This window comes from Pteropus medius, unplaced genomic scaffold (assembly GCF_902729225.1).
Source record: "Pteropus medius unplaced genomic scaffold, Ma_sr-lr_union100, whole genome shotgun sequence".
Lineage (NCBI taxonomy): Eukaryota > Metazoa > Chordata > Mammalia > Chiroptera > Pteropodidae > Pteropus > Pteropus medius.
The window spans coordinates 3,463,209-3,475,875 of NW_024349796.1; the positions used below are offsets into that span (position 1 = coordinate 3,463,209).

Here is a 12,667-nt window from a genome sequence, read left to right on the forward strand (position 1 = left end):
ATAAATGGAAATAATCCCAAAGGAAACAGAATTTAGGGAACACGAAAGAAACTAAAACAAGCTAGCAAAATAACTTTATCATTTGACAAAGGACATGTCAAAAATAATTATACCTGTAAATTTAAAAAAGCAGTCTTCCACACAAAGCTCTTGGAAATGAAAAATATAATTACTAAAATTAAAAACTTCACAGGATTGGAGGAAAATTGTGAAACACTCTATATAGAATAGGAAGGCAAATATATAAAGATTTTTAAAGGGAAGAGACATAGAGTAATAAATCAGGAGGCCCACCATCTCACTAACAAGCATTCTAGAGACAGAAGAGAAAATTAGAGTAATTATCAAGGAAACATTTTCACAGAGCTTCAGACCAGAAGCCCCCCACTCTTCCTCTTGTTATTAATTTCTAGCATCATGCCACTGTGAGCAAAGAAGATACTTTGTAGGATTTCAATATTTTTAAATCTGAGACTTGTTTTATGACCTGACATGGTCTATCTTGAAGTATGTTCTATATGAACTTGAGAAGAATGTGTATTCTGCTATTTTGAGGTGGAGTGCTCTGTCAATGCCTGTTATATCTAGTTGATTGGTAGTGTTGTTCAAGTCCTCTATTTCCTTCTTGATCTTCTGTCTAAATGTTTTATAAATTATTGAAAGTGGTGTACTGAAGTCTCCATCATTGTAGAACTATCTCTGTCTTCAAACCTGTCAACATTTGCTTCATATATTTGGGAGATCCATTTTGTGAATATATAATTGTTACATCATCTTGATAAATTGAACTTTTAAATACAAAATGTCCTTTGTTTCTTGTAATAGTTTTTGACTTAGTTTTTTTTTTAGCGATATTAGAATATTTTTTTCTATTATTTCAATTTCAACCTATTTGTATTCTTTAGACCTAAAGTGAGTGACTTTTAGACAGCATACAGTTGGATTACACTTTTTTTAGACCATTGTTCCAATCTTTCTTTTTTGATTGTAGAGTTGAATCCATTTACATTTAGAATAATTAATGATAAGGGAGGGCTTACTTTTGCCATTTTGCTATTCATTTTCAGTCTGATACTTCTCCTTCCTTTTTTTCTTCATTATTGCCTTCTTTTGTGTTTAGCTGATTTTTTTTTTTGTAGTGGTTTTGATCCTTTATCATTTCCTTTTGTGTATATATTTTTTCAGTGGTTACCATGGAGATTACAATTAACACCTTAAATTTATAACAATCTAATTTTGGTTGACACCAACGGAGCACCAATAGTGTACAAAAGCTTTGCTCCGTCCCCTCCTTTATGCTACAGTTGTTATGAATTACATTTTTTGTAGTGTGCTCAATAACATAAATTTATAATTTTTTGATGCATTTGTCTTTTAAATCATATAGAAAATAAAAAGTGGAGTAACAAACCAGAAACATATGAATATTGGCTCTTAAAATAGTTGCCTTTACTGGAGATTGTTATTTCTTCATTAAGCTTCAGATTACTGTCCAGCTTCCTTTCATTTCAACCTGAAAGACTCCCATTAGCATTTCTTGAAGGCCAGTCCTGTAGGTAATGAAGTCTTTCTTCTTTTGTTATTCTAGGAATATCTTCATTTCCCCATTTTTGAAGGATAGTTTTGCTGCACATGGCAATTCTTGGCTGATGGAGGGGTTGTTTGTTTTAGCACTTCAAATAAATATCATAATGCTTTCTGGCCTCCATGGTTTTTGATGAGAAATGTTATTAATTTCACAGAAGATCCTTTATAGTCACTTCTCTCTTGCCATCTTCAAGATTCTTTGTTTTTGTCTTTCAGCTGTTTGGTTATGTGTCTCAGTGTGGATCTCTTTTGAGTTTATCTTACTTGGAGTATGTTGAGATTTTGGATTTGTAGATTCATGTTTTTCATAAAAATTTGTAAGTCTGCTACCATTATTTCTTCAAATATTCTCTCTGCTTCATTCTCTCCTCCCCTCCTGGGACTCACATAACGCATATGTTACCCACTTGTCAGTGTCCCACGGTCCCTTAGACTCTCTTCACTTCCGTTTTTCCTTCTGCTCCTCAGACTCAATAATTTCAATTGTTCTATCTTCAAGTTCACTGATTCTTCTGCCTGCTCAACTTATCTGTTGAACCCCTCTAGTGAATTTTTTCAAATTTGTGTTTTGTACCTTTTTTGTAATTTCTCTTTATTAATATTTTCATCTTGTTCATACATCATTTTCCTGATTTCCTTTTGTTTTGTTCATGGTTTCTTGGAGCTCTTTGAGCATATTTAAGATGGTCGATTTAAAGATTTTGTCCAATAAATCCAATGCCTGGGCTTTCTCAGTGATGGTTTTAATTTTTCCCTGTAAATATATTATACTCTGTTTCTTTGTGATTTTTTTATTGAAAAATGAAAATTTGAACATTATAATATGAGAACTCAGGAAATCGTATTCTCTCCATTCACCAGAGTTGGTTGCTCTTGATTATTGAAGGCTAGTGGCATCTGTTTAGTGATTTTTCAAACTATTTTTTACAAAGTTCCGTGTTCCTGTCATGTTGGTCACTGACATTTCTGTTCCTTTAGCTTGTGTTCAATTAGCGTTTTGACAGAGATGTTCTTGAATGCTAGAAGCTAACACACACACACACACACACACACACACACACACACCCCTAGTCTTAACAAATTGTCTCTGTGCTGAACCTAGAAATCAAAGATGAAAGCTTTGAGTTTTACAGTCCTTTTCTGAGCATGTCTCCCTCCCTAAGCATGCACGTGGCTTTCTATATTCCCTAGTATAGACAGGCACTTTTGAATGACCTACTTTCTCACAGAAATGCTGCCCTGTACTTCCTCCTTGGCTTTAGATTGTCTACTATATACCTCGACTGGGAGTCTTCATTTGCCTTACAATATTTTCAAGCAATGCCTAGTACTTTCCACCCTAGTTAAGTTCCAAGTTAGACAAAACAGAGGTAAGTGTCTTGTGACAATCTTGCAGGTAGCCCAGACAGGTTTAAACAGAAACACGTAATAATTTACATATCAGGTGTGTTCTGCTCCCTTTCTCCAGAACTAAGGACTAGGATCACATACTGAGAACACAAGTTACTGCCTTCCAGACCGCGACTGAGCTGGGGAGGAAATGGGCAAGGGCAAGGAAAAATGCTACAAAGCTTCCCTACTTCTTCTAATTTGCCTTTTTCTTGATTCAGCATCTGCTTGGATGCTATAAACCTGTTTTCTGGAGTTCTGACAAAGATGGTTCTGAAAATTCCTGTTTTTTGTTTTTAGGTTTCTGTGGAGGGATGGGATGTTTGAAGCTGTGTATTCAGCCATTTTCTTGATGTCACTTGAAATCCTAAAACTTATATAAAATGCAAAGGACCCAGAATAGATAAAATAATTTTGCCAAAGACCAAAGTTAGAGGGCTTACACTTCCTAATTTTAAAACATACTATAGAAATTTCCAGTCAAGATGGTGTAATAGGTAGACGCTTTGCTCACCACCTCTCATGATGGCATCATGACTAAACTACAGAACAACCATCATTGGGAGTCACCTCAGGTTTGGCTGAACAGAAGTCCTACACCTGGGGACATACAAAAGAGGTCACCTCAAGACTGGTCAGAGGGGTGGTGATGCCAAATGGGCCCGTCCTACACCTGCGTATGGTGGTTGAAAATCAAGAGAAATATTTCGGCTATGAAAGTCCATCCAGGGGAGGGAGGAGTCCCAGCCCCCCACCAGGTTCCTCAGTGCCGTGAAGAGAAGCCCCACAACCTCTGGATGTGAAAACCAGTGGAGATTATGGCCGAGTGAGACAGAGAAGCTCAGGAGTCACAGGCATTCCTCTTAAAGGGCCCGCACGCGGACTTACCATTGATGGACTCACTCACTCTGAGTTCCAGCGCTGGGGCAGCAGTTCAAAAAGTGCCAGGGACACACGAGGAGGAACTGAGTTGTTGGGCTTCAGGGCGAGGGCTGGAGGGGCAGCTTTCTCCCATACAGAAGTGCTGTAGAAGCCATGGTTCCTTTGCTGAGCCCTCTCTGCCTGGCGTACAGACCCAAGCAGCCACCATATCTCAGTCTCCACCAACCTGGCTAACAGAGGTCAACCTGCCCAGGTGAGTCTCTGAGACCCCGCCGCTCCCAACTTGAGGGCCCACCCAAGCTGCCTCCAGTGGCTTTTCCATACAAACAACCTGTCTTGGGTTCATGCTGCAGACTTTCCTAAAATTTCTCAAAGGTTTCCAAATCCCCAAAAGCAGCATCTGGCCTCAATGTGCCCTGTACCCCTTGTTAGCAGCCCCAAGCCCAGCACTAGCGGCAGCTGGACTTGGTTTCTGGTTTGGCCTCTCAAGATACCTATAAGCTCAGCACAGGTGGCAGCCATCTGCACATTGCTTGGTGACTCTTGCCAGGTGGCTCCAGGCAGGGTACAGGCTGTGGCTTAACTTGGCCTGTAGCCGGACCCCTCTCAGGAAGCCCCAACCTGCACATCTGGTGGCCCGCTTTGACTGAGCTGTAGCGCTACCTGGGGCTGCATCCAACACACCCAAAAGGCAGACTGGGCTGGCACCAGAGCCCTGCTAAAGTGAATCCTGCCCCATAGGGTCAGCCCCTCACCATCCATTCCTCACAACCAATCAGCCTGAGGGTCAATCCCTACCACTGCAAACAGCAACTGAGGCTCAACCACAACAAGAGGGCAAACACAGCACACACGAGGGTGACACCTGGAGCACCTAGAGCACCTGGCTGAGGTGAACAGGGAAAACTGCCACTGGGCCCAACAAGATACTAAGGCCAATTTACTAAGACTGGGAGACTTAGGAGCCTTACCTAATACATAGAATCAAACAAACACAGGAGGCAGCCAAAATAGGGAGACAAAGAAACATATTCCAAATGAAAGAATAGAACAAAGCTCCAGAAAAAAAACTCAGCGAAATAGAGACAAGCAATCTACCAGATGCAGAGTGCAAAACACCTGGTTATAAAGATGCTCAATGAAATGAGGGGAAGAGTAGATGAACTCAGTGAGAACTTTGATAAAGAGATAGAAAGCATAAAAATGAAGAGATAGAAGACATAAAAGAACCAGTCAGAAATGCAGAATACAATAATTGAAATGACGAATATCTCAGGAGAGTAGATGAAGCAGAGGATTGAATCAGCAATTTAGAAGATAAGGTAGCAGAAAACAACCAATCAGAACAGCAACAAGAAAAAAGAATCCAAAAAATGAGGATAGTTTAAGGGGCCTCTGGGACAACATCAAGTGTACCAACATTTGCATCGTAGGGGTACCAGAGTGAGAAGAGAAAGCGCAAGGGATTGAATACCTATTTGAAGAAATAATGATGGAAAACTTCCCTAACCTGGTGAAGGAATTAGACATACAAGCCCAGGAAGCACAGAGGGTCCCAAACGAGATGACTCCAAAGAGGCCCACACCAAGACACATCATACATAAAATACCAAAGGTGAAAGACAAAAGAGAATCTTAAAAGCAGCAATAGAAAAGTAGTTACATACAAGGGAGCTCTCATAAGACTGTCAGCTGATTTCTCAATAGAAACTTTGCAGGCCAGAAGAGAGTGTCATGAAATGTTCAAAGTGATGTAAAACGAGGATCTACAAGATTACTCTACCCAGCAAAGCTATCATTTGGAATCGAAGGACAGATAAAGAGTTTCCCAGACAAGAAAAAGCTAAAGTGCATCACCAACAAACCAGTATTACAAGAAATGTTACAGGACCTTCTTTAAGAAGAAAAAAAAAAAACAAAAAATATGAATGATAAAATGGCAATAACTACATATCCGTCAACAAGTACTTCAAAGAAAAAAGGATTAAAGGCTCTAATCAAAAGATAGGGTACCTGCATGGATGAAAAAACAAGACCCTTATACATACTGCCTACGAGAGACTCACTTCAGATCGAAAGACATAGACTGAAAGTAAAGAGATGAAAAGACATATTTCATGAAAATGGAAACAAACAAACAACTGGGTAGCAATACTTATACCAGACAAAATAGACTTTAGAACAAAGGCTATAATAAGAGACAAAGAAGGACCCAGTAATTCCTCTTATGGGTATTTTTCCAAAGAAACCCAACATACTACTTTGAAGAGATATGTGCGTCCATATGCTCATTGCAGCATTGTTTACAATAGCCAAGATATGGAGGCCACTTGGGTGTCCATCAGTGGATGAATCAACAAAGAAGAGGTGATACATATACATAATAGATATTACTCAGCCATAAAAAAAAATTTTTTTTTATAGAGAATGAAATCTCGCCACCTGTAACAACAGGAATGGACCTAGAGGGTATTGTGCTGGGTGGAGTAAGTCAGACAGAGAAAGACAAATACCATATGATTTTATCTACCTTGGAATCTAAAGAACAAATAAACAAAACAAACTCAGATACAGAGAACATTTTGAGGGTTGCTAGATGAGAGGGATATTGGAGGGGGAGTGAAAAAGGGAAGGGATTAAGAAATACAAAGCGATAGTTACACAATACTCATGAGGATGTACAGTATAGCATAAGGAACATAGTCAATTATATTGTAATAACCGTGTAGGATATCAGATGGGTAGTAGATTTATTGGGGTGATCACTTTGTAAGTAACATGTCTAATCACTATGTTGTACACCTGAAACTAATATAATATTGTATGCCAACTAAAGTTGGAAAATAAAAAAATATGTATTTTAAAAAACATATGATAAAGCTGTAGTATCAAAACAGTGTGGTACACAAGGTCAGAGTCGCCGAAGCAGTTCAGCTAGGGAAAGAAGTCTTTTCAGCAAATGGCACTGGGATAATTAAATATCCACATGCAAGAAGATACATTTAGACCCCTTACCTCACACCATACGCAAAAATGACCTCAAAATGGATCACAGGCCTACATGTGAGAGTTAAATCCATTAAAAAATCGGAACAAAACATAGAATATTTTTATGACCTTGGGTTAGGCAAAGATCTTTTAAACGTGAGACAAAAAACAACCTATAAAAGAAGAAAATCAATAAATTGGACTTGATCAAAACTTAAAACCCTTAGATACTGCGCCTTCATGGCTCGCTCCCCTTCCTTCAGCATCACCGGGTCACCTCTGGTGCCTGAAGGAGGCAACAGTGATAGACCTGGAGACTGAGCTCCTTATCCCTCGCACGGCTCTTTCCCTATGCCTGGGTCACATCCTTCGCATGCAGAAGCCTGCTGGCCAAAACTGTGGAAATTGTTGCACTTGAGATTTATCTTCCTTCTCAATATGTTGATCAAGTAAAGTTGGAAAAATACGATGGTGTAGATGCCGGAAAGAACATTATTGGCTTGGGCCAAGCCGAGATGGGCTTCTGCACTGATAGAGAAGGTAGCAACTCTCTTTGCATGACTGTAGTTCAGAATCTTATAGAGAGAAATAACATTTCTTATGATTATATTGAGCGGCTAGAAGTTGGAACAGAGACAACCAACAACAAAACAAAGTCGATGAAGACTAATTTGTTGCAGCTCTTTGACGAGTCTGAGAATCCAGATAGAGAAGGAATAGACACAATGAATGCGTGCTGTGGAGGCACAGCTGCTGCCTTCAGTGCCGGTAACTGGATTGAGTCCGGCTCTTGGGATGGACGGTACGCCCTGGTAGGCACAGGAGATATTGCTGTATGTGCCACAGGAAATGCTAGAACGAAAGGTGCAGTTGGAGCTGTTGCTCTGCTAATTGGGCCAAATGCTCCTTTACTTTTTGACCGAGGACATCGTGGGACACACATGCAGTATGCCTATGACTTTTACGAGCCTGATAGGCTTTCTGAATATCCCACAGTAGATGGAAAACTCTCCATACAGTGGCTACCTCAGTGCATTAGACCGCTGCTATTCTGTCTACTACAGAAAGATCCATGCCCAGTGGCAGAAAGAGGGAAATAAGAAAGATTTTACCTTGAATGGTTTAGGCTTCATGCTCTTCCATTCCCCCTACTATAAACTGGTGCAGAAATCTCTAGCTCGGATGCTGCTGAGTGAGCTTCTTAATGACCAGAACAGAGATAAAAATAGTATTTCTAGTGGCCCGGATGCCTTTGGGGATGTTAAATTAGAAGATACCAATTTTGACAGAGATGCAGAAAAGGCATTTATGAAGGCTAGTTCTGAACTCTTTAATCAGAAAACGAAGGCATCTTTCCTGGTATCAAATCAAAATAGAGACATGTACACATCATCAGTAGACGGTTCCTTTGCTTCTGTGCTAACACGGTACTCGCCTCAGCAGCCGGCAAGAAAAGACTGGCGTGTTCTCTTGTGGTTCTGGTTTGGCCGCCACCCTATACACCCTTACAAGATGCCACACCAGGGTCTTGATTCAAGATCACATAAACAACAGCAAGTTTATGTGATCTCGAATCAAGGCTTGACTCAAAAACCTGTGTGACACCAGATGTCTTTGCTGCAAACAAGAAGCTCAGAGAGGATACCCATCGCTTGGTCAACTATATTCCCCAGAGGTCAGTCACTCTTTGATGGAGCATGGTACCTAGTTGGAGTGGATGGAATGCATAGAAGGAATTATGCCTGGAGCATCTCTCCAAGTGACGACACTTTGGATGAAGGAGTAGGACATGTGCATTCAAACGCAGCAAATGAGCATATTCCAAGTCCTGCCAAGAAAGGGCCGAGACTCTCTGCAACAGCAGCAGAACCGGAAGCAGCTGTGACCAGTAACAGGGAGCATTAAGATCATTCTGAGAGGTGGAAGACTTCAATGTGGATTGGGGTAGGTGAGTACATATGGGAACAGTTGGGAATGGGCTATCTGGAGACAGTTTTAAAGGGTTAAATGTTACTTAAATGTTTTTTCACATTTTTTTTTAAAAAAATTTTTTTATGGTGACAATTATTAACGAAATCCAGTAAGTTTCATCTGTACACTTTAACAGTAAGGCATATATATATTTACACTGCGTGTTCACCTCCCATAGTTAGATTTCTTTCTGTCACCATATATTTGACCCCCTTTACCCCATCTACCTCCCCTCACCCCCTCCCCTCTGATAACCACTAGTCTATAGTCCATGTCCATGAGTCTTTGTTTGTTCTGTTCATTTGTTGCTTTTAGGTTTATATCTCACATATAAGTGATATCATGTGATTTTCAACTTTTTTCTGTCTGGCTTATTTCGCTTAGCATGATTATCTCAAGGTCTATCCATGTTGTCGCAAATGGCAATATTGCATCTCTTCTTATGGCTGAGTAATGTTCATTGTATATATGTACCACAGCTTCTTTATCTAATCATCTGTCGTAGGACACTTCAGTTGCTTCCACATCTTGGCCACTGTGAATAATGCTGCTATAAACATCGGTGTACAAATATCTTTTCGGATATGGGTTTTCAAGTCTTTGGGGTAAATACCCAGTAGAGGGATTTTTGGATCATATGGTAGATCAATTCTTAGTTTTTTGAGGAACCTCCGTGCTGTTCTCCACAGTGGCTGTACCAATTCGCAGTCCCACCAGCAGTGTATGAAGATTCCTTTTTCTCCGCATCCTCTCCAACATTTGTTATTACTTGTCTTGTTAATTACAGCTATTCTAACAGGTGTGAGATGGTATCTTATTGTGGTTTTGATTTGCATTTCCCTAATAGCTAGTGATGTTGAGCATCTTTCCAAATATTTGTTGGCCATTTGTATGTCCTCTATGGAGAAGTGTCTTTTCAGGTCCTCTGTCCATTTTTTGATTAGATTGTTTTTTGTTGTTATTGAGTTGTATGAGTTCTTTGTATATTTTGGATGTTATGTGACTGACATGGAGCTTGGAAAACTACCTGGTTCTTGGGAAAGTCTCTGCTCCATTTGCTAAATTGCTTCCTACTGTGGTCTAGTCAATGCCTAATGTATTCAAATGATGCTAAGGGCTCTGTAAAACTTCATACCTCTGGCCATTTGTATGCATGAGGCTTAGTTTGATACGACATCGTGTGCTTCTGGCAGAAAAAAGCAGAGGTACTAGCCTCCAACTTTAATTTTTTAAAAACATGTAAGAATTTTATCCTTTGAACAAACAAGATTACTGAAAGTACCTGTGGTTTTTGAAAAAAAGTTTCTAGTTTAGGGAATGCGGTAGTAAATGTGATAGGCACAAACCCTGTTTGAAAATGGCAAGACAAACATGCTTTTTCTAAAATGTATAAATCCTGAAAAGAGAAAAGTTGAGACTGTAACACTAGTTTTGGAAACTGGAATGTTGCTTTAAATCCAGGCTAGCAGCAAAGAGTTATTGTAATGACCTCTGTGCATAGAGAGATGCTAGCATTGGGCAGACGTCCGGTGTAGACCACACGGCTCATTTGGGAGCTATGCATGTAGCTCCGGGTCTGCTCCTGAATCAGTTCAAGGTGAGTTATGTTCAACAACACTGAGATGTTGTTGGAATGTGTGTATGAGGAAGTTTGTCACTGCGCTCTTTCTTTGTACCTTATTTTGAAGAATAAATGACATCTTTTTCTGGTGCCTTTTAAAACTTTTAAATAAAAAGGAAATATAGAGGCAAAGAGTTATTAAGTTATTCTGATGTTTCGGTGTTATAAATTCAACTTAAAGACCAACAACTTAAATTCATGGTGTAAGTATTCTTTTCTACTTTAAAAAAATCTGTTCAATGAAACTACAAAGGTAAAACCCGAGTTTTTACACAGCATGACCAGCCAAACCGAGTCTACTACTTCAAGATCTGGAAGGAGAATCTATAAAGCGTTTTCTCAGGCTTTCATCTTAAACAAACTATCATATGGGGTGAAGAAGACTGGTTAGAGTTTTGTAGATATTTCTGTTTCTGAACTATGACATGAGCCTTATAGATTGTAAAATATAGTTGAAATTAGTGTAAAAAACTCAATTTTTAAAATTCTATTTGCTTTAAATTCTGTTAAGTTTCACTTATCCAAAATAAACTTACACAAATATGAAAGAATGTTTCAAATTACAAGGTAATATGTAATGTAGTGTTTGTAAAATGCTCTTGTCTAATATTAACTAGTGGTATTTTTTTTAACCAGTGGTATTTTGACTTGTATAGTCATAATTTGTTAAAATGACTTTAACATCCACTGATGTAGATTAGTAACGTAAGTTCAGATTTAAAGATTGATGGGAAAATGTGCATGTAATACTTTTGCAAGTATTGAGAGTTGGGTATGTTTTGAAGAGTAATTTGTTTTCATTTGATGCAATGTTTTGAGTGTCAGAAAATGGGTTTTCTCAAAGTCCATTGCCACCAGTGGCAGGCCTTGAATGCTGGTATAGAGAAATAACTGTACACCTTATTAGCAGTGAGGCAAATAACTTCGATTAAAGTTTTAGAGAAAAAAATTTTTTTACCTTTTACATTTCAAAGATACCATCCACTAAGAAAATAACAAGCCACAGACAGGGAGAAAATATTTGCAAATCATATATCTGATTTAAAAAAAAAAAAAAAAAAAAACTTGTATATCCAGAATATATAAGGATCTCATAATTAAAAAAAAACAAATAATCTAATTCAAAAATGGGCAAAATATTTGAATAGTCACGTCACTAAAGTTACACAAATAGCCATGAAAAGATGGTGGAACATCATTAGTCACAGTAGGAAAATGACTACACTTCACATCTGTTAGAATGGCTACAATCGAAAGACACACAATAAGGGGTATTTACGAGGATGTGGAGAAACAGGAGCCCTTATTCATTGCTGATAACTGTTAAGTGCAGTCAGTTTGAAAGTTTCTTTTAAAAATTAAATATAGTCTATGGCCATGCCACCCTGAACGCGCCCGATCTCGTCTGATCTCAGAAGCTAAGCAGGGTCAGGCCTGGTTAGTACTCGGATGGGAGACCACCTGGGAGGACCAGGTGCTGTAGGTGCTTAAAAAAATAAATTTAATTATTTAATTAATTAACTAAAAAAATTAAATATAAATGTACAATATAATCCAGAAATTCTACTCTTAGATATCTATTCAAGAGGAATGAAAAGATACGTTCATACAAAGACTCACACACAAATGCTCACAGCAGCATTTTTCATAAGAGTGAAAAGCTGAAAATAATTCGAATGTCCATGAACAGATGAAGAAAATGTGGTATATCCATAATGGAATACTCTTCAGCAGCAAAAAGAGATGAAGTACATGGTACAGCCTCAAAACATTGTTAAATGAAAACAGATATAAAAGAGCGCATATTAAAATTTCATTTATGCGAAATGTCCAGGAAAGATAATTCTATTGAGAAAGTAGATTTGTGAGGTTGGGGTGGGAATAGAGATTGAGTGTAAATAGGCAAGAGATGATTTTTATGGGGTGATAGAAATGTTCTAAAATTGAATTATAGTGATGGTTACACAATTTGGTAAATTTACTAAATCGTCTAAATGTATTCTCAAAACAGGTGAATTTTATGGTATATAAATTATACCCTAATAAAGCTGTTTAAATAAAAACCATAGTTAAGAGTCACTTTGATAAAAATAAAATCAGATCAAGAAGTCTCTGAGGAAGACAGATGGATTGATGCTGTGCATAAAGGTGATCCAAATCTTATTTTCTTTCTCAGGTAGATTCTATAAAGGTAGGTACTTTCCTAGATTAACATCTAGGCTAATGATA

At 38.4% G+C, this 12,667-nt stretch overlaps 1 non-coding gene and 1 pseudogene across 1 annotated transcript; both read left to right on the plus strand.

Moving 5' to 3' along the window:
* Window positions 1–6,818: 6,818 nt before the first annotated feature.
* On the plus strand, window positions 6,819–8,851 carry LOC120619083 (hydroxymethylglutaryl-CoA synthase, cytoplasmic-like; annotated as a pseudogene).
* A 2,954-nt stretch (window positions 8,852–11,805) lies between these two features.
* LOC120619396 (5S ribosomal RNA) lies at window positions 11,806–11,924 on the plus strand. Its single transcript, XR_005657492.1, has one exon. It is a non-coding gene; the product is annotated as a 5S ribosomal RNA (ribosomal RNA).
* The last annotated feature ends 743 nt before the right edge of the window (window positions 11,925–12,667 follow it).